This window comes from Phascolarctos cinereus, unplaced genomic scaffold, assembly GCF_003287225.1.
Source record: "Phascolarctos cinereus isolate Bilbo 61053 unplaced genomic scaffold, phaCin_HiC Scaffold_2;HRSCAF=192, whole genome shotgun sequence".
NCBI lineage: Eukaryota > Metazoa > Chordata > Mammalia > Diprotodontia > Phascolarctidae > Phascolarctos > Phascolarctos cinereus.
This window is the reverse complement of record NW_027555625.1, coordinates 244157172-244180540: the sequence shown is the minus strand read 5'-3', so window position 1 is coordinate 244180540 and position 23369 is coordinate 244157172. Positions and strand designations below refer to the sequence as shown.

Sequence of the window (23369 nt, the reverse complement as noted above, 5' to 3'; positions counted from 1 at the left end):
AATGTCATGTCCTTTTTTTATTCACATAATGTAGAAATGATCCCTAAAATTATACCATTCTTATCACGTGGTGTTTTGCACACAGCAAGCACTAGATAAATGTTTGTTCAATTGAATGAGGGAATGTCTGGATGCTGTCAATTTTCTCTGGTTTAATCTATTTTTAAACAAAAAAATTTATTTATATCTCTTATTTTGCATTAGTTTCATCACTAAATACATCCCTCTGCTCTATCAAGAGAGCAATACTATGTAACAAAGAATACAAAAGAAAGAGGAAAACAAAAACTCTTCCACAAAGTTAACCAACATATTAACTGAGTGTGAGAGTATGCAATGTTCCATATTGAGTCCCTCTATTTCTGCCCCCCCCAAAAAAGAAATGGGGTACATCATACTATCTTGTTTTTTGGTCAAGCATGATCATTAATCATTATATCACTTTCAGTTTCATATAAGTGCTGTTGCTCTTTCCATAAATTAGTGAATTCGTTGCTATGGGTTTTTTTTGTTCTATTCAATTTATTCTGCATCAGTTCATACTTCTAATGCTTTTCTCCATTTACCACATTTGTTGTTTCTTACAGCACAGCAATATTGCATTACATTCATGAACCACAATTTGTTTAGCTACTGTCCAATTGATGGACAGCTAGTGGAGGCTAGAAGGGTCTATGCTATGACCCATGGGGTCACAAAGAGTCAGACCCGACTGAAAGAATGAACAACAATAATATTTTGTCTTTTGGCTTTGGCTTTACTTGAGAGAAGCAGCAGGATACAGTGGAAAGAGTTCTGGAGGTAGAGTCAGAGGATCTGAGTTTGAACCCTGTCTTTGCTTCTTACCTGTGTGAACTTACTACCCATATGATATTATTACACCCATTACAAATCCCTTCTCCCCTTTATGCCTTGAGTTCTTCCTCTATAAACTTAGGGAACTGAAGAAAGACATTTCTAATGTCACCTCAAGTTCTAAATCTATAATCCTATAATTTTCTTCTTCCTGAAGAGTTAATACTCCAAAATTTGCACTGTTGGAAACTTCTCTAAGAGGAACTTCTTGTTCCTCTTAAAAATTTTTAAACTGGTTCTATAGATCTGAGTAATTACTGATCATGTCTAATAATTACTTTATTTTTCTAGAAATTACTTATGGGAATATCAATGGTATCATCAACAATCAGTGCATTAACACAGGTTAGACAATGAGTCTGGAGGCCTAGCTTTGAATCCTGCCTCAGATATCTACTACTACTACTACTACTACTACTACTACTACTACTACTACTACTACTACAAATAACAAGATCTAACATTTATATAGTATCTTAAAGATTATAAAAGGCTCTTTACATACTTATTTGATCTAAGATAATAGGACAGCTAGGTGACACAGTAGATAGACAGCCAAGTCTGGAGTCAGAAAAACTTCTTCTTGAGTTAAAATCTGGCTTTAGACACTTACTAGCTGCATGGTCCTGGGAAAGTCACTTAACTCTGTTTGCCTCAGTTTCCTCTTCTACAAAAATAAGCTAGGGAAGGAAATGGCAAACCACTCCAGTATATTTGCCAAGAAAATCCCAAAACAGGTCATAAAGAGTTGGACACAACTGGAAACAACTGAACAACAGTAGCTCTTTAATCATGGACAAGTCAACCAACTTTTCAGAGACTTACTTTCATCATCTGGAAAGTGAGGATAACAGCATGTGTACTATCTACCTCATTGGCTTATTTCAAGGAAGCTTATTACAAAACCTTAAAACCCTATAGAAATGCAAGTTGTTATTCTTCTACTATGACTACTACTACCTTTAGAAAAAATTCTATTTAATTCAATTCAAAGAACTGTTTACTATGAGCCTAAGCCTCTCAAGTGTAAGGCAATATGCTAGGCTATGGAAATATGAAGAGAGATATAATACACACTCAATGATAATAAAAGCTAACATTTGTGTAGAATTTTAGAGATTGCATATCACTTTACATATTTTAATTCATTTGATCTTCACAATAACCCTAAGATGTAGGTGTTGTTATTGTACCCATTTTAGAGACAAGAGAAGTAAAGCCGAAAGAGACTAAGTGACTTGCCTAGGAACACACAGCAAGTAAGTATTTGAGGAAAAATTTGAACTCAGACTTTCCTGACTGCAAATGCAGTGCTCTCTCCACTATGCTATTCAACTCACTTAAAAATAATTGGCATTGGGGCAGCTAGGTAGTGCAGTGGATAGAGCACTGGCCCTGAAGTCAGGAGTGCCTGAGTTCAAATCCGGCCTCAGACCAAATACTTGACACTTACTAGCTGTGTGACCCTGGGCAAGTCACTTAACCTCAATTGCCTAAAATAAATAAATAAATAAATGAAAATAACTGGCATCACAAACAAAGCCAAGGCAACCAAGATTAGGAGGGAAGCAGAAAACTGGGAAAGAATTTTTACAACCAGTGTCTCTGATAAAGGCCTCATTTCTAAAATATATGGAGAACTGAGTCAAATTTATAAGAATACAAGTCATTCCCCTATTGATAAATGGTTGAAAGATGTGAACAGGCAGTCTTCAGATGAAGAAATTAAAGCAATCTATAGCCATATGAAAAAATGCTCTAAATCACTATTGATTAGAGGAATGCAAATCAAAATAACTTTGAGATACCACTTCACACCTATCAGATTGGCTAACATGACAAAACAGGAAAATGATAAATGCTGGAGAAGATGTGTAAAATTGCAACACTAATGCATTGTTGGTAGAGTTCTGAACTGATCCAACCATTCTGGAGAGCAATTTGGAACTATGTCCAAAGAGCTATAAAAATGTGCATACCCTTTGACTCCTCATCAATACAACTTCTAGGTATGTATCCTAAAGAGATCATACAAATGAGGAAATGACCCACATGTACAAAAATATTTATAGCAGCTCTTTTTGTGGTGGCAAAGAATTGGAAATTGAAGGGATGACCATCAGTTGGGGAATGGCTAAATAAGTTGTGGTATATGAATGTAATGAAATATTATTGTGCCATAGGAAATGATGAGCAGGCATACTTCAGAAAAACCTGGAAAGACTTGTATGAACTGATGCTGAGAGAAGTGAGCAGAACCAGGACATCATTGTACACAGTAAGAGTCACATCGTGCCATGACTAACTTTGACAGACATATCTCTTCTTTACAATGCGAGGATCTAAGACAACTCCAAAACATTCATGGTGGAAAATGCTATCCACATCCAGAAAAAGAACTATGGAGTCTTAATGCAGATCTAAGCATATTATTTGCTTTTTCTCTCTCTTTTTGTTTGTTTCCTCTTTCTCATGGTTTCTCCCATTGATATTAATTCTTCTTTACAACACAACTAGTGTAATAATAGGTTTAATATGAATATATATGTAGAACCTGTATCAAATTGCATGCTGTCTTTGGGTGGGGGTAGGAGAGAGATGGGGAGAAAATTTGGAACTCAAAACCTTATGGAAGTGAATGTTGAAAACTAAAAATAAATAAATATTTTTTTAAATAACTGGCATTCATAAAGTATGTTAAGGCTTAAAAAACACTTTGTGTATTATCTCATTTGACCATCACAAAAACCTTATGAGGTAGATACTATTATTCCCATTTTACAGATTAGGAAATAGGCTGAGAGAAGTTAGGAGGAAATTACAGCCTAATGGGGTAGAAGAGACACATTCAAATACCTAAGACACAAAAAAGAGTAGCTAAGTGTAAAGGAGAGATATGGGAAAGAATTTGATCGATAAGCTATCACTTTGAGTAACATTCAATCAGAAATACTTTGTGATGATCTGGCAGATGTGTCGAGGGCCCTGAAGGTAAGTATAAACATGGAGTGCAGGGGGATGTCTGTTCCAAGCACTGGGGTGGCGTGATCAAAGGCATAGTGATGGGAGAGGGAAGTACAGGAATATGGGATGTAGAGTAATCTAATTTGGCTGGAATGTAGGCTATGTAGAAGGAAGTCATAAAGATGAAAAGATCAGTTGGAGCTAGATTCATGGGGATAGACAAACAGTTTATAATTTATTTGGGAGGCAAAGAGAAATCATGAAAGTAGTAGAATGATATATCAAAGAGGTACATTAGGAAGATAATTTAAGCCATCCAATTAAATAAAGGATGGATCAGATAAACTATAAACAAATCTGGAAGAGCAGGAAAACAGTAATTACAGAAGTCTAGGTAAGAAGGGTTGAAGATATGATTCTAAGAAGTTATAGTGGAAGTTGAAAATACAGGTTTCCTTTTCTTGGTTCTCATGATTTCCTTTCTCTGCCCTTCCTTCCTCTCCCCCAATTTTAAGCAAATATTCTTCGAAATTTGGTGCAGCCTGCCAGATAGGGATTCATTAATAGAGGGAAAATAATCTCTATCCACTTCTGTGTTAAATGTGGGAAATGCCTTTTTGCAACTTCAACTTTTAATTTCACAGTTTAAAAGTTGGAACACATTAAGGAAACCTCTTTCAAGAAGGATGAGCTTTGTTTCTTTGAGAGAAAAACTGGTTCCTTTACTGATGAGTGCCTCAGGTAAGAATGAATTATGGAGGACTTCTCTAAGTGCAAGAAACATCAGAGTAAAGGTATTCTATTACTTCATGAGGATTCATTTTTGTGTCTCTCCCTTCCTCTCCACACTCCTAAAAGACTATTTGAATACAAGTGAAAGGGGGTGAGCTCATATCAGATTCTCTTTCAGAATCCTTCATCATGATTCATGAAAAATTCCTTGCACATATTTTAAATTGCCCACAGCAAATTTCTAATCATTTTAAGAGATCAGTAATTAGTTTGTTGATGTGGTACCACATTGAAGAAAGCAAGATAGTTGAGCTACGAGAAGAGGAAAACAGCTGCTACCAACTGCATTATTGAGGACATCAACCTCTCTCTTATTGCCAGCCTGTCTATTGTTGTTGATTCACTTCAGTTGTGTACAACACTTTGTGACCCAATTTGGGGTTTTCTTGGCAAAGATACTAGAATTATTTGCCATTTCCTTCTCCAGCTCATTTTACAGAAGAGGAAACTGAGGCAAAAGGGTTAAATGACTTGCCCAGGGCCACATAGCTAGTAAGAGTCTACAGCCAGATTTGAATTCAGAAAGATGAGTCTTACTGATGTCATGTCCAGTGCTCTATCAACTGTACCACCTAGCTTCTGCCAAGCATTATAATAGTTAAATACAAATTCATATATAATCAACCAAAATTTGAGAATTTATTGTGCACAAAGTACTATGCTGGGCATCAGGAGCTACAAAAATTAGTAGAACATGGTCCTTGAATTCTCAATTCTTTAAGGAATAACTATGATACAAAATAGATTGTGATAAGTACTAAGGAAAAAGGTTTTTCCTGAAGTCCTCCACCAATGCTTCAACAAGGCACCATTCAGCTGCCAGAATGATCACCTAAAACTCAGGTCTAAACACATCACCTCTCTACTCATTAAACTCCAACGGCTCCCAATTACCTCCAGGGTCAAATATAAAAGTCTTCTTTTTGGAATTTGAAACCCTTATAACCTTACTCTTTCCTATCTTTCCTGTCTTCATGTATTTTACTCCCTTCCACAACTTCATCTGTGTTGGCCTATTTGCTGTCCTTCACATATAACTCTCCATCTCCCAGTGTTGTACCTTTGCATTGGCTTTCCTCTATGCATGGAATGCTCAAACCCCTCATCTCCACTCTTACAATCCCTAGATTTCTTCGAGGGTTGGCTCAAATCCCACCCCCTACAAGAGACTCCCCCCTCCACTCCACTAATCCTGGTGCCTTCCCTCCAAGATTGCCTTCCATTTTTTCTCTTCTCTCTTGCTTCATTTCTCCTGCCTCTGTCTCCCACTCTCTTTCTCTCTCCCCCCTCTCCTTCCTTTTTTTCCTTTTCTTTCTCTTTTTCTCTCTACACACATATATATTATACATATAAACACATACATGTGTATATACATATACAGTATAAATACATGTATATTTCTATCTTGTATGTATGTAATTTTTATATGTTGTGTCCTCCATTCGAAAGTGAGTTCCTTAAAATCAGTGATTGTGTTTTTGTCCTTCTTTTTATCCCCAGCACTCAGCACTGTGTCTGGAACATAACAAACATTTAATAAATCCTTGTTGACTGACTAGTTGAAGTTCTCAAAGACTGTGCCAGGGAACACAAGTTTCACAGCTCCTACCATGAAAGAAAGTCTTAAGATATAGGCCTAGAAATGAATCATAGCAGTCATTCAAAGACCAGACTAGCTAAGTTCAAAGAAGAGTGCTGGTCATCAGATGATGATATTGTTTCAGCTACTCACTTTGAATCTTTCCTGAATTTTGGAAAAAGTTGCAATGTAATAATTTTAAGAAAGAATTATTTACTTGCTAGTAAGACTTATGATAGGCACTTTGCAAAATAATGATTTAAAACAGTCTTTGTCTTTCACTCAATGCTCCTGGGGCTGGCACGAAATATTACATTTGGAGATGAGGAAATTAAAATTTATTCCATACAATACTGAATGCCTGGCCACAGTCACATGGTGGACTTAAGTTCTACTAAGCTAAGAAGAAGGGCCCAGAGGAGGTCTCAATGCAACTAGCAGAGGGAAATGTTAGGGTTCTTCTCTTTCTCTCCTGAAGCCCTTATCTACTTTGGCTACATTCACCAGTCCTGATCAGTGGCTCCCTGTTACTTCCAGGATCAAATAAAAAATCCCTTGTTTGGCTTATAAAGTCCTTCTTAACTTGGCCCCTTTCTACCTTTCCAGGCTCCAGGTAACTTATTCCTTTCCACTTCTATGATTCAGTATCACTGGCTTTGAGATTCTTCACATAAAACACTCCATCTCCAAGATCAATGCACTTTCAATGGTTATCTCACATTCTTGGAATTCCCTCCCTCCTCATCTACTCTTCCTAGCTTCCCCAGCTTCCTTTCTTCCACATAAAATCCTAACTTCAGCAAGAAGCCTTTCCCAATACCCTTTGATTCTAGTGCTTTCCCTAAGATTTCCACCAATTTATCTTGCATGTATTATTAGACTTATTGTATTTATATTACTTATTTATGTTTATGTTTACACTAATATAAACATTTATATTTATCTTGCATATATTATTAGTGCATAGTTTTTTGTATGTTGTCTCCCACATTAGAATGGGAGCTCCTTGAGGACAGAGACAGTTTTTGTTGGTGAATTTGTTTGGTTTTGCCTTCCTTTGTATCCATATTGCTTAGCATAGTGCCTGGCATGTAGTACATGCTTAATAAGTGTTTGTTGACTGATAAAAAAAATTGCCCTTACAGATCAGCCCTTATAATAGAAGAAAGGTACTTTTTTTCCCTTTTATCAACAAATGCTCTAATACTACACCCTGGAGAAGCCCAGGCTTTTGTATTACAATACCCTGTCATTTTTTATTTGATTTCATGAAACATGACCATCTCACTCCACACAGACTGACACACACAAAGGACTGCACGGCCTTTTTATTTTTAAATCAAACTGAATGAAAATCTATTTTGTTTCAATAATTTTTTTGCCCTTAGGAAAACTGGAAATACCCTGGGCTAACCCAACACCAGTGTTGAGGGTTACAGGAGTAAATTGTAGCCCCTTTCCTTCAACATCCTTCCCTGAATTATGTAACTGTCTCTAAGCATTTGAAAGGCCGCTCTCTGGGGATTATGCTTGTTCTGCTTAGCCCCAGAAATCAGGATTTGGGACAATGGATTTCCAGAAAACAGTTTGGAGGATGATATAAGAAAAATATAAAATAAAAAACAATTAGAGTTGTCCAAAAATGAAAAGGGCTGACTCCAGGGGCAGTAAATTACCCATCCCTGGAAGTCTTCAAACATAGGGGCAGGTAGATAGATGACCACTTATAGAATAGGATGTAGAGGGGATGCCTGTTTAGGTGTGGATTGGATTAGATGCAGGTGCCCTATGAAATCCCTTCTACCCAATACAGATTCTGTAATGTAGATGTGTCCATGATTTTTTTATTTATTTAGTATTTTATTTTTCCCCAATTACATGTAAATGCAATTTTTAACATTCATTTTTAAAACTTTGAGTTCCCAATTCTGACCCTTCCTCCCTTCCCAATCCCCTCATTGAGAAGGCAAGCTATTTGATGTAGGTTGTACTTGTATAGTTGCACAAAACATATTTCCATGTTAGTCATATTGTGAAAGAAATCATAGGCCAAAAACAATTAAAAACCTCAAGAAAAATAAAGTAAAAAAAAGTATGCTAAATCTGTATTGAGACACCATCAGTTCTTTGTCTGGGGGTGGATAGCATTTTTCATTAAGTCTTTCAGAGTTTTCTTGGATCATTGTATTGCTGAAAAGAGGTAAGTCATTCACAGCTGATCATCTTACAGGCTTGCTGTTACTTTGTATACAGTGCATTTCACTTTGTATCAGCTCATGTAAATCTTTCTAGGTTTTTCTGAGAGCATCCTGCTCATCATTTCTAATAGCACAATACTATTTCATCACAATCATATAGGAGAATTTATTCAGTCATTCCCCAACTGATGAGCATCCTTCCAGTTTCCAACTCCCTGCCACCAGAAAAGAGCTGCTGTAAATATTTTTGTACATACAGGTCCTTTTCCTTTTTGTTTTTTGTATCTTTTTGGATATAGACCTAGTAGTGCCACTGCTAGGTCAAAGGGTATACAGTTTTATAGCCCTTTGGGCATAGTTCCAAATTGCTCTATAGAATAGTTGAATCAGTTCACAATTCTACCACCAGTGCATTAATGTCTCATTTTCCCCAATCCCCTCCAATATTTGTCGTTCACTTTTTCTGTCCTGTTAGCCAATCTAATAGGTACAAGATAGTACCTAAGAAATTATTTCAATTTGCATTCCTCCAACCAATAGTGATTTAGAGCACCTTCTCATATGGCTATAGATAGCTTTGATTACTTCCTCTGAAAACTGTTGATATTTCTTGGTCATTTATCAGTTGGGAAATAGCTCTTATTTTTTTTTTAATTTGACTCAGTTCTCTAGGTATTTGAGAAGTGAGACCTTTATCAGAGAAACTTGCTCAAAATTTTTTTCACAGTTATGATTGTTAATTGTATTTCCCTCCATCCTATCTCTCTGACCCTCTGCCCTGGCTTATTCTATTCTCTCTGTCCTTTCACCCTGTTCATCCTCAAAAGTATTTTGCTTCTGACTACTGCCTTCCCAACTCTGCCTTCTCTTCTATTGCACACACCCTTCTCTTATCCTCTTCTCCTCCTACTTTCATGTGGGGTAAGATAGATTCCTATACCCAATTGAGTATGTATGTTATTCCCTCTTTGAGCCAATTCTGATGAGAGTGAGGTTCACCTCTCCCCCCACCTTTTCCCCCATCTTTCCCTCCACTGTAAAAGCTTTTCTTTGCCCCTTTTATGTGAAATAATTTACTTCATTCTGTACCTCCCTTTCCCTGTCTCCCAGTGCATTCCTCTTTTTCACCCCTTAATTTCATTTTTTACATATCCTTTCATATTCAAATCATACCTTTACCCTCTGTCTATATATACTCCTAACTGCCCTAAAAATGAGAACATTTTTATGAGTTATAAGTATCATCTTCTTGTGTAGGAATATGAACAGTTTAACCCTGTTAAGTCACTTACGATTTCCTTTTCCTGATTACGTTTTTATGTTTCCCTTCACTCTTGTATTTGAAATTCAGATTTTCTATTCAGCTCTGGTCTTATCATCAAGAATTCTTGAAAGTCCTCAATCTCACTGAATGTCCATTTTTTTCCCTGAAGGATTATACTCAGTTTGCTGAGTAGGTGATTCATGGTTGTAATCCTAGCTCCTTTGCCCTCCAGAATATCATGTTCCAAGACCACTAATCCTTTAATGTAGAAGCTGCTAAATCTTGTGTTATCCTGACTATGGCTCTGCAATGCTTGAATTTCTTCTTTCTGGCTGCTTGCAATATTCTCTCCTTGATCTGGGAGAGCTAGAATTTGGCTAAAATATTCTCGGGAGTTTTCACTGTGGGATCTCTTTCAGGAAGTGATCAGTGGGTTCTTTCTATTTCTATTTTACCCTCTGGTTCTAGAATATCAGGGCAGTTTTCTTTGATAATTTCTTGAAAGATGATGTCTAGGCTCTTTTTTTTATTGTGGTTTTCAGGTAGTTTAATAATTTTTGAATTATCTCTCCTGAATCTATTTTTCAGGACAATTATTTTTCCAATGAGATACTTCACATTGTTCTCTATTTTTTTCAATCTTTTGGTTTTGTTTTATTGTTTCTTGAATTCTCATAAAGTCATTAGCTTCCATTTTCTTAATTCTAATTTTTAAGGAATTATTTTCTTCAGTGAGTTCTTCTGCCTCTTCTACCATTTGGCCTAGTCTTTTTTTTGCAAGGTGTTGTTTTCTTCAGTATTTTTTGTGTGTCTCCTTTACCAGGCTGTTGACTCATTTTTCATGACTTTCTTGCATCATTCTCACTTCTCTTCCCAATTTTTCTTCTACCTCTCTTACTTTATTTTCAAAATCCTTTTTGAGCTCTTCCATGGCATGAGACTCATTCATATTTTTCTTAGAGGCTTTGGATGTAGGAGCCTTGACTTTATCTTCTTCTGAGTGTATTTTGATCTTCCTTGTCCCCATAATAACTTTCTTTGGTCAGAATTTTTATCTGTTATTTGCTCATTTTTCCAGTCTATTTCTTGACTTTTAATTATCTGTTAAAGTGCGGCACTGCTTCTAGGATAGAGGGAGCACTGTCCCAAACTCCAGGGGTTTTGTGCAGCTGTTTTCAGAGATACTTCCAGCGAACCATAAGTTTTCAGTTCTTCCAAGGTGGTATGATCTAAGGAGAGGTGTATTTACTCCTGTCCTGGCCTATGTCTGGAGTCTGTGAATGACCACAAGCACTCTTTTCTGCTCTGGAACTGTGAAAAAGTCCCTGTGGCTGTAAGCTCTGGTATGCAAGTACTCTTCTTCAACCTGGGACTGCCACCCAGGACTGCAACCCAGATCTCAATATAAGCAAAGCAACAGAGTCCTGCTCACCAGTATCAGCAGAGACCTCTATAATCTCCTGATCAGTTGTTCAACCCCTTTACTGTCTATGGGCTGAGAGCTCTGAAAGCAGCTAGGATATTTTAAAGTAGTATAATGACATGATATATAGTAAAGGTGGGTCTAGAATTCTCGGAACAATTTCCCATAATACTTATTGAGGGGTTACTATGTACAGTGCCCAGTTTATCTAGTTATTGATGCTACTACAAAATTGAGTAAAGAACAGGACTTAGGTTTTTACTCTTGGTCCTTTGGCTGCCACCCAGGTAAGCTGGTGCCAACATCCTTGTCATTCCTGAAAAGCAAATACAATCAACAAGTGTTTCTCGATCACATCCTCATTTTCTCCCAGCCAGACTATGTAATCAAGATGATTTACAACATCTTTACATCCTGGGCAGATTAGGAAGAGAAATTTTTATAATTATATAGGTTCGCTGTTATTTAAATATTTACCAACATTAAACACCAAAGGGTTCTGCAAATGATCAAGGGATTCATATTGTTCTAAGCTAATATTCTTTGTACAATATTATGCAAATTGCATAAACTTTATTTTGTTGTTGTTGCTGCAGGCTGCGTATCCCAAGGCAGCTATTCACTAAGTTGAAACAGATAAAGTTTTAATAATAAATAGTGATGATGAATAAGTCAGAAAGTTTGTGCAATGCTAATGTACTTGCTCACCCTAGGGTAGTTTATTAGATAAACAAGTAACGTTTCCTAAGCTGCTTTTGCTCAAGTGGCCTCATTTTCCTCAAAATGTTTGCACAATAAATTATTTCAAGCTATTAGGTGTTAACGAACAAATCGTATTCACTTGCAATCTGCCATGAATTCACTGAGAATTGAGATTTAAACACTGAAATTATACATTAATTTTACTTTATAAAAACAAAGCTGGTGAAGAGAAATTAAACTTGGCTGAAATGGGAAGAAAACAGGATGTCTAAAACTGAATATTTTAAGCCTAAAAAATGTGGTGAAAAATGATTCATTAATACTGAGAACACCAGCTTTCATGATGACATGAGAATGCAAATTACCCATTCTGCTCCATGGGATAATCATTACTATCAATATGTCTATGTAATTAGCATATTTAGCCATGTGATGCCAGTGTTGGACCATGGTAGCCTGGTGGTCATCACATCAGTATGGCTATAAAAAAGACCACAATAACCCAAACTATGTTTGTCTTAGATGGATGTTAATATGGAAGGATTTATTATTTCATCTGGGAGGAGAATTCCTTGTGTGAGAACTCTCTCCACCAATGTAAATGTCACCTCATCTATTCCTTTGTAGGTAAGTTCTGAAAGTTTCCTGAGACACGGAAATTAACTTACTTTTCCAGGATCACACAATTAGCAAGTGTCAGAAGTAGTATTTGAACCCAAGGCATACTAACTCCAAGCCCAGTACATTACTCCACAAGCAAAATTCTATATCAACCTTATATTTGTGAGACCTACCATGTATCAATAAATGGTTCTCCCTCCACCCACACAGATTAAAGGTGTTCCATTCATTAGAAGATGATTTCCTCTTGGGCCATGTTCCTATAATGGGAGAGGGGGGAAATCTGATGGCCAACACTCAATGATGATTCTCTCCATGCTTATCTACCTTGCTTCCAGGATAAGAATACACAATTCAGAACTCAGTCTTTCTGACGTTGTAAGACCTGCTAGATAGTAATGGAAAGTACACCAGAGTTAGAGTCAGAGAATCCAGGTTAAAATCATGGTTCTTCTGCTTACTAACTATAATCTTTGTCAAGCTACTTCAGCCCTGGGCCTCAGTTTCTTTATCTGAAAATGAGAGAGTTGGACTAGATGGCCTTTATGGTACCTTCTAGCTATAACTCAATGATCCCATGATAACAGACCCTTCACTTAGCTCAACAAGCCTTTTAGGATCCAGGGTCTCCCACATACCAATACAAAGATATAACTCTAATACAAAATTATCAAATTATTCTTATGAAGTTATTTCCCCTTTTAATGTTAATACTAGTTTTCATTCTTGTAATAACTTCAGAAATCAGTTAACCCACAGTAAATTCAAATTATGATAACTGAACATGTCTTCTTATGACTGACACCTGGTTGCCTGGAATTATTTTTGTCACAGAATCATCTAAAGTTAGAGGTGGAGCTGATGGAAATCACTTTACTACAGTAAAACTTGTTGGCAATCAAAGCTATCTAAAATTGAAATGAGCCACCCCTGGTAGTGGGTTTCCCATTACTAGAAATCAGTATACAGAGACTGAATGACCTCTTGGCAGGAATGCTAAAGAAAGAAGTTCTGTTCAGTCATGGTTTGAGACAAAAGACCTATGAAGTCACTTCCAACTCTGGGATGTTGTAATTCAACAAATATGTAGTTGCAAGTTTCTGCAATATTAAGTTTGCAACATTTTGGTCCAAAGTTTCTGAAATAAAGAATGTTGAGAGTAGGCTTCTATTTCCATTAATAATTGTTCCACCTCACAAATTATTATGGAAACACCTTAATTAAATCAGGAACCAAGAGCTTCATTGTTAGAGGGTAATCTTATTTTTTTATTTTTAACTGCAAGTGAGGAAAGATTTTATTTGGGACGGTGGGAAAAGAGAAAGGTACAAAAGATGAATAGGCCAGATGAACTTGGTTGCTTGCTATCTTTGAGAATTCCTCACTTTCATCTTCACCCTCTACAGATTTTAAGCCTACTCTGTCATCCTTCTCCAGGGCAGTTAAATCCTCCTAGACCTCAGAGAATTCTCCTTCTTCCGTGTTCTCCCTCACACACTAATGTACAAATGCCCACTTGGTATATCTTAGGTCAAATTTGTGGTCCAGATGGATCTAGGCTTCAGCAATGCCTGTAGTGTTACTTAACAAGCATGCACACTGCCCACTGCATCTTAGCCAACTAGCCAGCTGGCACTATAGATAAAGATGGAAATTGATGTCAACCTTGAAGCCAGTAGAAACGAGTCTACAAACTGAATGGTTTGATCATGGCAATGACTGGGTATTATATCACCTCAGCATATCATGCAGCAAATCATGTACTTGCCTTGGCATGGCTCACACTTCACCATCCGGTTGGAGGAGTCAAAGCAGTCACAGAAGATTTCAACCATTAAGAGCCGCTGATAAGCCTCTTCAGTGGAGACAGAGGGCAAATAGATGACCAGGGAGAGGTGGGTGTAGGGATAAGGAGCCAAGATATGAAGTTCACATTGATAGTACCATCAGATCACAGGGAGGTACTTATGGAGAAAAAGGCTTGGTTGAAGTTGGTGTGGATGGGGACATTGGTCCAGTTTCTTGCAGCAAATTCATAGATGGCCTCATTATCTACCTTGAAGGCCTGGTCTGAATGATCCAGTTGTGTTTGGATATCATCATAAGGCTCTTCTCCAGTTGTAGAGTCCAATTGGGCTGGTTAGACAGCAAACTCAGAGAATGAAGTGAAACCTGAGCCTTTGCCACTTGCAAAGCTATGCAATATTAAAAATCCCTGTAGCCATGTGCATTGATCTAACAATTTTTGCACACACTCTGATACAAGATCAACATTCTCCTTCCCAATAGTATAATGGCCACAAGCATAGTTATTAGCATCATCTTCCTTGGCAGAAATCAGCTGCTGTTAGTAGAATAACTGCTTAAAGACGCTGGTCCTAATCTTACCTATCACATCAGGATCCAAATCTACGCAAACTATTCTGGGCATTTATTTGCCAGTTCCTGTCTCAGTGAAGAAGGTATTGCAGGAGTCACCCCTAGTCCCACAAGGTCTGTCATTGGACATGGTATCATTGGTTTGCATACCATGCTCTAAGCAATATAATTCCTAGCAGTCATTGCCCATCTGCACTTGGGCTGTCTGACATGAATAAAGATGCATTGGCACATGGTTGCTCCAATGTATAATGATGGGAGGGTGCTATTGACTGCAGATGGGCTATAAATCTCTGCCAACACAACAAATCCTTAAAAGTTGCTTTCAGAACAAGCACAGCTGTCATATGTAGGACTAGAATTGGAAGATACCATAGAGTCAGAGCTGGGAGGAGGGAACTTGACATCTAGTCCTGCATCCTTGTTTTATGGATAAAGAAACTGTGGTCCTAGGTCACATAAGTATATAGTAAGCAGTAGAGCTGCAATTTGAACTAGAATCCTCTTACTCTAAATATTGTTCTTATTCACCTGAGCCAACCTCCTTATAGCAGTAGCATGGACCCCTTTAGCCTTTTATTAAACTGGAGTGAATTCTACTGATCAAAGCAGTTGAGGTTGAGCAAACCATCATGTACCTCTCCATAAAAGCTTGTGCTTATTCCTTTTAGTCCTATGGCTCTTGAACACTTTATTTATTTGTTATCTCTGGATAGCTGGAGTGCTCCTCTAGTCCCCATGAAACAAAAGAATCAAAAGAAGACCTTTAGCATATTAAATGGAATCTCTATGAAGGACATGAATAAGAAACACATATGATGGAAAAACATGGAAGGCTACCAATGTTCATTGGTGAAGGGAATTACAAAAAGATAAGAGAATAAATTCATCAAAGTATTGAAATAAGGCACAAATAGTAAAAACCTACCTAATTTTTTTTAACAAAAAGTATATTTTTTATATCATCACAGTAATTTACACATTCAAATGTCTGTTGAACATCTACTCCCTGTGCTGAGGGGTGCACATAATGTGCTAAGGACCTTCTTCTAAGACATTCTAGGACACTTCTATCCTTCACTTTTGCTACAACCTCTGATGTCATCTTTCATGACTCTTCTTGTTGGTAATATGATGTGGTTTATTTCCACCCATCATGCATTTCTCAGTTGCAGTTTAGGTAACTTGAAATTTTTATTTCTCTAAGATTGTGGTATTCTATGAGCCCCAGCCACATATCACTGGAATAATACTGCTCTTAAAAAGATAAGAGTTTTATTTCAATGAAAAGAGAAAAGCAAAGAAAATGGAAGATTAATTCATATACTTTAATTTTTATAACATATATCTTTTCTGTATATCCAAATTTATTTTTCTGGACTCAAGAGTATTATTTTCATGAATAATCATTCCATGTATGGGATTATGAAATGGTCTTTCAGCATCTACTACTTTTGTTTTTAAATCAAATGCTAATTTCTCTCCTACTTTTGCTTTGGAGAAGAACCTGATCCTGACTTAAATTTTTAAACCTATGAGAAATCAAAAGTTAATACCCACCAAACTCAATTTAAACTTCAGTTCAATGGATGCAAAATCCAGTGCTCACAGACTTTTATACTTCAACTACTAAATTAAGGATCCCAGCTCCTTAGCTATTATTTATTCTCAATTCTCCTTCCATGTCCTTTTGTAATCTCTTTGAGTCCAATTGTCATCAGTCCACTAAGCATTTGTTTTGTAACTCCCCACAGCCAGGCTATAGAGATCTGCTAGCTGTACTCAATCAGGGCACACAGAAACTGATATGTTCATTATCTATGAATCATGAGATTTGCCTGACTTGTCTCAGTTCCTAGAAAGTGCACACACACAAGCACATGCATCTAAATAAGATTTCAATTCATCATCATGGATCATAGCATTTTTGTTATTGTTATTTAGTAATTTCAGTCACATCTGACTCTTCACGATCCCATTTGGGTTTTTCTTGGCAAAGATACTAAAGTAGTTTGCCATTTCCTTTCCCAGCTCATTTTACAGATGAAAAAACTGAGGCAAATAGAGTTGTGTTTTGCCCAGGGTCACATAGCCAGTAAGTTTCTGGGGCTGGATTTGAACTCAGGTCTTCCTGACTCCAGACCTGTCTCTCTACTCACTGAGCCACCTAGCTGCTAATGCTAGAAGCAGAGCATCCCAGCTTTAAAGCTGAGTGGGACATTAAAGGTTATTCCCTGATGGATCTCGTTTGATGGAGAGGGACACTGAGCCCCAGAGAAGTGAAGGCATTTACCCAAGTTCACACTGGTGTGAGGAGGCTGAGATGGGGTTTGATTTAAAGCTCTCTAATCCCAAATCTTGTGTTCTTTCCACCCTATCACTCTGCCCAGAAAATCACAGAAACTATAGAAGCAATCTTTGCTTCCCAGCCCAGAGCCCTTCTATTAAATCCGGATGGATGTGGAGGAGAAGAACAGAAACTGGCTTCCAGCCTTCATTATACTTGTCTGCTACCTTAAGGCAGCTCTAATGACTGGTGGTGACAGTCCTGACTGAAGCTCAATACTAAATCTAGCTTAATGGATTTCACTTCATTATTTTGCTTTTTAATTCAGGCTCTTATTTTTAAAAGGCTCTAATGGCTTGATGTGGTTTGTTTGGGGCATTAGTCTAATCTCCGTCAACAAGCTGTGTCTTCTCCTGCCTGGAATTTTCCTTGCTGCTGGCGAGTTCAACTGCATATGTTGCCCATTGTGCAAGAGAGAAGGAACAAGTTCTTACCACCAAGGAAAATGAAAAACTTTTGTATTTTGAAACTAGAGGCATAAACATCAAATCCCATTATTTTGGAGAGGAAAGAGCTTTCTACAGCTAGTTTAAGAAAATAGAGTTATCTAGTCTAGGTATCCAAATTATTCTGATAATGCTATGGGTTTTCATAACTCCTGGAATTTGAAGGGACTTTGTAGATCATCTGGCCCAGACTGTCAAACTCAAACAGAAACAGGAGCCACCAACAGGCTCCCCGAGGGGCTCATATCATCTTAGAAAACTACATATTAACATTATCTATGTTCTATTGTATTTTTGTTTTATTATATATTTCCAAATTGCATTTTAATTTGGTTCTGGAAGCTCTCTGGAAAGTTGTGGGCCACATTTTTGACAACTCTGATCTAGTTTAAACCTCATATTTTTCAGGGGGGGAAACTGAGGCACAGAAAGAGGAACTGACTTGTCTAAGGTCATACAGCTAGTAAATAGCAAAGCCAGGATTAAAGCTAGGCTCCCTGGATCCAAATACAGTGTTCTTTCCAGCTGCAGGGGTTTTTTTAAGTTCATGTGGACATTAATTATCCAAATATTTGAGTAAAAATATCTGTATATGCTATTTAAAATCATGAATATGAAATACATATGTGTACATATATATGCACACACACATATTCACAGTGGAAGGGGGAAATGCATGAATCTCACATTACATTTAAGTACTATGTACGTGTGTGTGTGTGTGTGTGTGTGTGTGTGTGTACAACCAAGGAAAACATTTAAATATTAACAGACAGGTCCATGAAGGAGGCATCAGAGAAAGAGAGAGAGAGAAGAGAGAGAGAGTTGTTTTTCTTCAATCATTACAGTCATGTCCAACTCTTCATGACCCCATTTGGGGTTTTCTTGGCAAAGATACTGGAGTAATTTACCATTTCCTTCTCCAGCTCATTTTACAGATCATTTTACAGATGAGGAAACTGAGATAAACAGGGTTAAGCAACTTGCCTAGGGCCATACAGCTAGTGTCTAAAGCCAGATATGATATATACATATATATATACATATATCCACACACACATATAGGTCTATGAGGTAGGCATTATATAAATATATAAATTTCATATTTAAATGTTTCTTTGGTTTTATATATATATATATATATGTGTGTGTGTGTATATATATACGTGTGTGTGTGTGTGTGTGTGTGTATATATGTATGTATTATATACACATACATACCCATCTATGAGGGAGACATTATATATGTGTGTGTGTATGTATACATGTATATGTGTAGAGAGATAGGTCTATGACAGAGGCATTATGCAAATATACAAATTTCATATTTAATTGTTTCTTTCGTTTCACATACACACACACGTGTGTGTGTGTATATATATATGCATATATATAACATATATATATATAAATATAATGCTTAAATGTTTATATGTGTGTGTGTTTAAGTATGTTCTCCATGTATGCGGCGTGCTAGCGAGATATCTTTTGTCATGATTGTGACACATTTGGCATGAATGGCACATAGGTTGCTGTCCTGAAATAGGCCAACCAGATAGGCTTCACTTGCCTCCTGCAAAGCACCAACTGCTTCACTCTGGAAGCATAGATCTGTTTTGAAGTCCCAAGCAATTTCATGCACCAGACACTGGAAGTGAAGTTTATGAATCAGAAGTTCAGTGGACTTCTGATAACATCTTATATGTACATACAAACATACATATAAATATAGATGAAATGTAATTTAAGGTTCATACATTTTACCCCCTCAGTTATGTGGGACAAGTAACATATTTAGAGTCAATGTGTAAAGTGGTATCTGATTCAGTTCAGCACTACACTTCCAACATAGGCTTTTGATATCTGTATGGTTGGGGAAATGCATTATTCTGTGTTACCAAGTATAGCACAATTATTTTCCTACAGTAGATATCTAGAGTAGCTGTAATTCATTGACAATGGGGAAAGATATTCCAGGAATGTTCAAAAATTAGCTGGGCTCCCTAACAGCTTCTGAATGCTGAGTGCCAGTTTGTTGGGAACTGGGTGAATGAATTTGAGTGGACTCACTTCCAAAGACCAAAGGATATTTTCATTCAGAATTTCTGCTCCCTGTGGATTTGCCCACATCTAGAAGAGATGAGGGGCGTAAATCTTAGTTATCCCTGAAGCCATATACCTCCAAGCAGATAGACTTTGTCACTGTGTCTTCTCTCTAGGGAAGGAAAAAAAGAAGGAAAGAAAGAAAGAAAGAAGGAAGGAAGGAAAGAAGGAAGGAAGGAAGGAAGGAAGGAAGGAAGGAAGGAAGGAAGGAAGGAAGGAAGGAAGGAAGGAAGGATAGATTTATTAAGCACTTACTATAGTCCAGGCACTGTACAAAGAGCTGGAAATACAAATATAAGAAGAAGGGGAAAAAATACATTCCAACTGTGCTTAAATCCAAATGGAAGGAAACAACACACACACACACACACACACACACACACACACACACACACACACACACACACATTAAAAGGGAGGGGGAGGGGGAGAGGTATAGTTTTGAAGTCCAGAAGTCAGGAACAAGGCCTGGTTAGGCCAGATGAGGTTTGGTTTGGGTATCATCCTAATGCCTGTATATAAGCTATGTCTTTTCATGCCTTGGAATTTGCCAGGAAACAATTGACTGAGGGTTTCATACTATCCATGATCAGAATTTCAAAGCCAGTCACTAGACCAGACAACCTTAGAAACCACCAACCAGACACTCCAAATATCCCACTAGAAAATTATATTCTTCAAAGGATATAGACAAGTGATACTTCCCATAGTTCTTCCTCTCGGAGTTAGAAGGGCCCTCATAGACAATTTAATCCAATTTGTACCTTAACAAGAGTCACCTTTATGACATAATCATCAAGGGATCATTCAAACTTTGATTAAAAACCTCCAGTGAGAGGGAACCCACTAGCTTCCAAGGCAACTGATTTTGTTTTTAGATAGCTTTCATGGTTAGAAAGTTGTTTTTTAAGTTTGTTTTTAATTCTGTACGGTACTACCCCCTCTCTTGTGCATACATTTGGCTGCTGAAAGGGGCAAAGAAAGAACATTTGTGCAGGGAAAACTTTTTTTTAAAAAAAAGCTTTAGAAAAAACAGGCTTTTAGATAAAATACTTAAAAGAAATAGACTCTTCTGAGGTCCAGATGACCTCTCAGATGAAATCAGAGTACCTGTTTGAAGTCAGTACAATGTCAGAGTTAATGATGGATGAAGGGCATTGTGGCCCATCAGCTCATTTGAATATGATTTTGAAGGTTGTAACTGACAAAATTACAGATCAAATAACTTTAGGAACCATAGGAAGTCTATATAAAAACTATTGGGGTCGTATCTGAAGAAAGTTGTATTTCTTGAAGGATTTTTTCATTTTGGTGGTATAGTAAACATGAGTTACTGACCAGCAGGAGGCTCTTATTTGAGATGTTGGTAGCTATAAGTAGCCAGAGTTAGATGGGAAAAACTCAGACTAAGCTGCAGAAGGCATCAAAAGAAACAGAACAGTAGACAAGGAAGGCTTACAGAAGAGACAGCTCCTAGGTTGCTTTAACATGATGTTGGTGATTGGAAGAAAAGCATTATTTTGCTGAATGATTGAAGAAAGGCTAACAGCTAAAATAACTTTTCAGCTGCTATCCTAATTAAAAATGAGCTAAATCTTGATGCTAGATACAGAGCTCTTTGAGTTTATTTGCCATCTAAAGCATGAGAGAGGATGAGCCTCTTAGGAGTTGCCAACCTCTACTGGTCTCTGGTTTGAGAAGAAACAGGGAGGTGGAGAGAAGAGAGGCTTTGCATCTGCTTTGCTGTGAGAAGAGGCTGGGCTTTGCTGATAGCCATTTTAGCAATGTGAATTTCCAGCTATTTGTAGATCTGAGGAGCTTGGCAACTCTCAGGTCACTGAAAGAGTGTAATGCAATTTTTAGTGCCTTGGTAAGGGTGGTAATGAGCTAAAGGAGACTGAGACTGTTTCGTTGACTCAAGAGCAGGATAAGAATGGCTTTCCCTAACAAGAGAATAGCGAGGACCAGAAATGTAGCAGCTAGCTTGCTCAGTGCAAGGGATCAAGGGAATTAAGGCCTACAATCTGGAGTTGTAAGTTGCTCAGGCACATAGGTTCCCCCATTCATGTACCTCCCTACTGAGTTTCCATACATGCATGACCCCTCTTCCCCCAGACACTGTGTGCGTTGGTAGAACAATGTGACCCAGATTTATTAGTAGACAGTTTTATTTTGATTGTTCCTGCTCTTACTTTCTACTGAGTAACTATTATGAATGATCTTGACTCTAGATATGTTTCAATGTTTTCTTCATTTAAATGCAAGCTCGCTGTGAGTAAGGATTGTGATAGCTGATTTTGTGTAAATAAGAAACAAGTGGGTACGATACATGCTCAGGAACTATAGTAGTAAATAGCAGAAATACAAACATCTCACAATCAAGGTTTACCCCTAACATCCCAAGAAAGTTTTGAGTCATAACATGGTCAAGGACATGGCTAGTTCCCTTGCCACTCTGGATAAAACCCCAGACATGCCAGTTTAGGGAACAATGAGAGGGTGTGCAGATACCAGATCAGACAGCAGTAGCTGGAGCTAGCTCTAACCAGCTGGTGAGAGAGCTACGGTTAAATTTTGAGTTTGAGCACTGACACCTCAGAAATCAGCAATCACTCCCAACTAGGGTTTGATTTATTGTTTTGTTGATTGACTATATTTTTAGAAGTGTTAGTAAAATGTGTGTGCTTATTTTTCCCCCAGAGCCTGCTTATTAAGCATTTACCAGCACACTAATGTATTGCTCTGTAAACATTACTTGAGCTTAGCAGGCCTACAGTAGAAGCAGGCTTAGGAAATGAAGTCGCAACCAGATTGGAAACTAATAATAATAATAATAATAATAACTGGCATTTATATGGTGCTGTAATGTTTGCAAAGTGCTTTACATCCATATCTCATTTCAGTCTCACAACCCAGCTGATATCAGCCCTTCCTGTGTTCCTGGCCACACTGGGGCTGCCCCCGCAGCAAGTGTAATGAGCCTCTTTGTAGCTTTTGCTTACTGCTCCTACTTGGGCTCTTTGGGATGAAAAAAAAAATGAACCTAATCCCTCTTCCAAATAAATGTCTAACCCCTCCTACTTCTGCCTTCAGGACCAAAGGTATTTCTTTCATCCCACCATACTTCCCACTTTCTCTTCCATCCCAGACAGAAATTCCTAGACAAGCTAAGAAACATATCAGAGTAACTCCCTATTCTCCCCTTACACACATATACACAGATGCACAAATGCAGCAATCCTCATTCATAATTTAATATTCTAAGCCTACTCCAAATTTAAAGAGCCCCTTTGCCTATCTCAGTTATATTCTCATATACTTCCCTCTAGGCTCAAACTTTGCAAGGAAATAACTTTCAGCATTCAAATATAGGATGAGAGTATTTATGATATTCCACAGAAGCTCTATTTTTTCCTAGTAGTTAATGTATCTCACAAAAGCTATAAAAATATTTTAGATATATATGTATGTATGCGCACATTAATATATGAGTAGAACTATACACAATCAAATTATGTCTCAAATTGTGTTAATTTTTTTATTCCCCATTTTGTTTTCATGTAACTTCAATGTTTTTGGTTTTGTTTTGTTTATTTTGGCAGAGACATCATAATACAGTGGATAGGAAGCTGGCCTCAAAGTTAGACAGACCTGGTTTAAGCTCTGCCTCTGAGAGCTATGTGACCTTGTGCAAGT

The 23369-nt window shown here is 37.4% G+C and overlaps 1 pseudogene; it reads right to left on the bottom strand.

The window, feature by feature from the left end:
• Positions 1-13658: 13658 nt before the first annotated feature.
• On the bottom strand, positions 13659-14323 carry LOC110205097 (tubulin alpha-8 chain pseudogene; annotated as a pseudogene).
• Positions 14324-23369: the final 9046 nt, after the last annotated feature.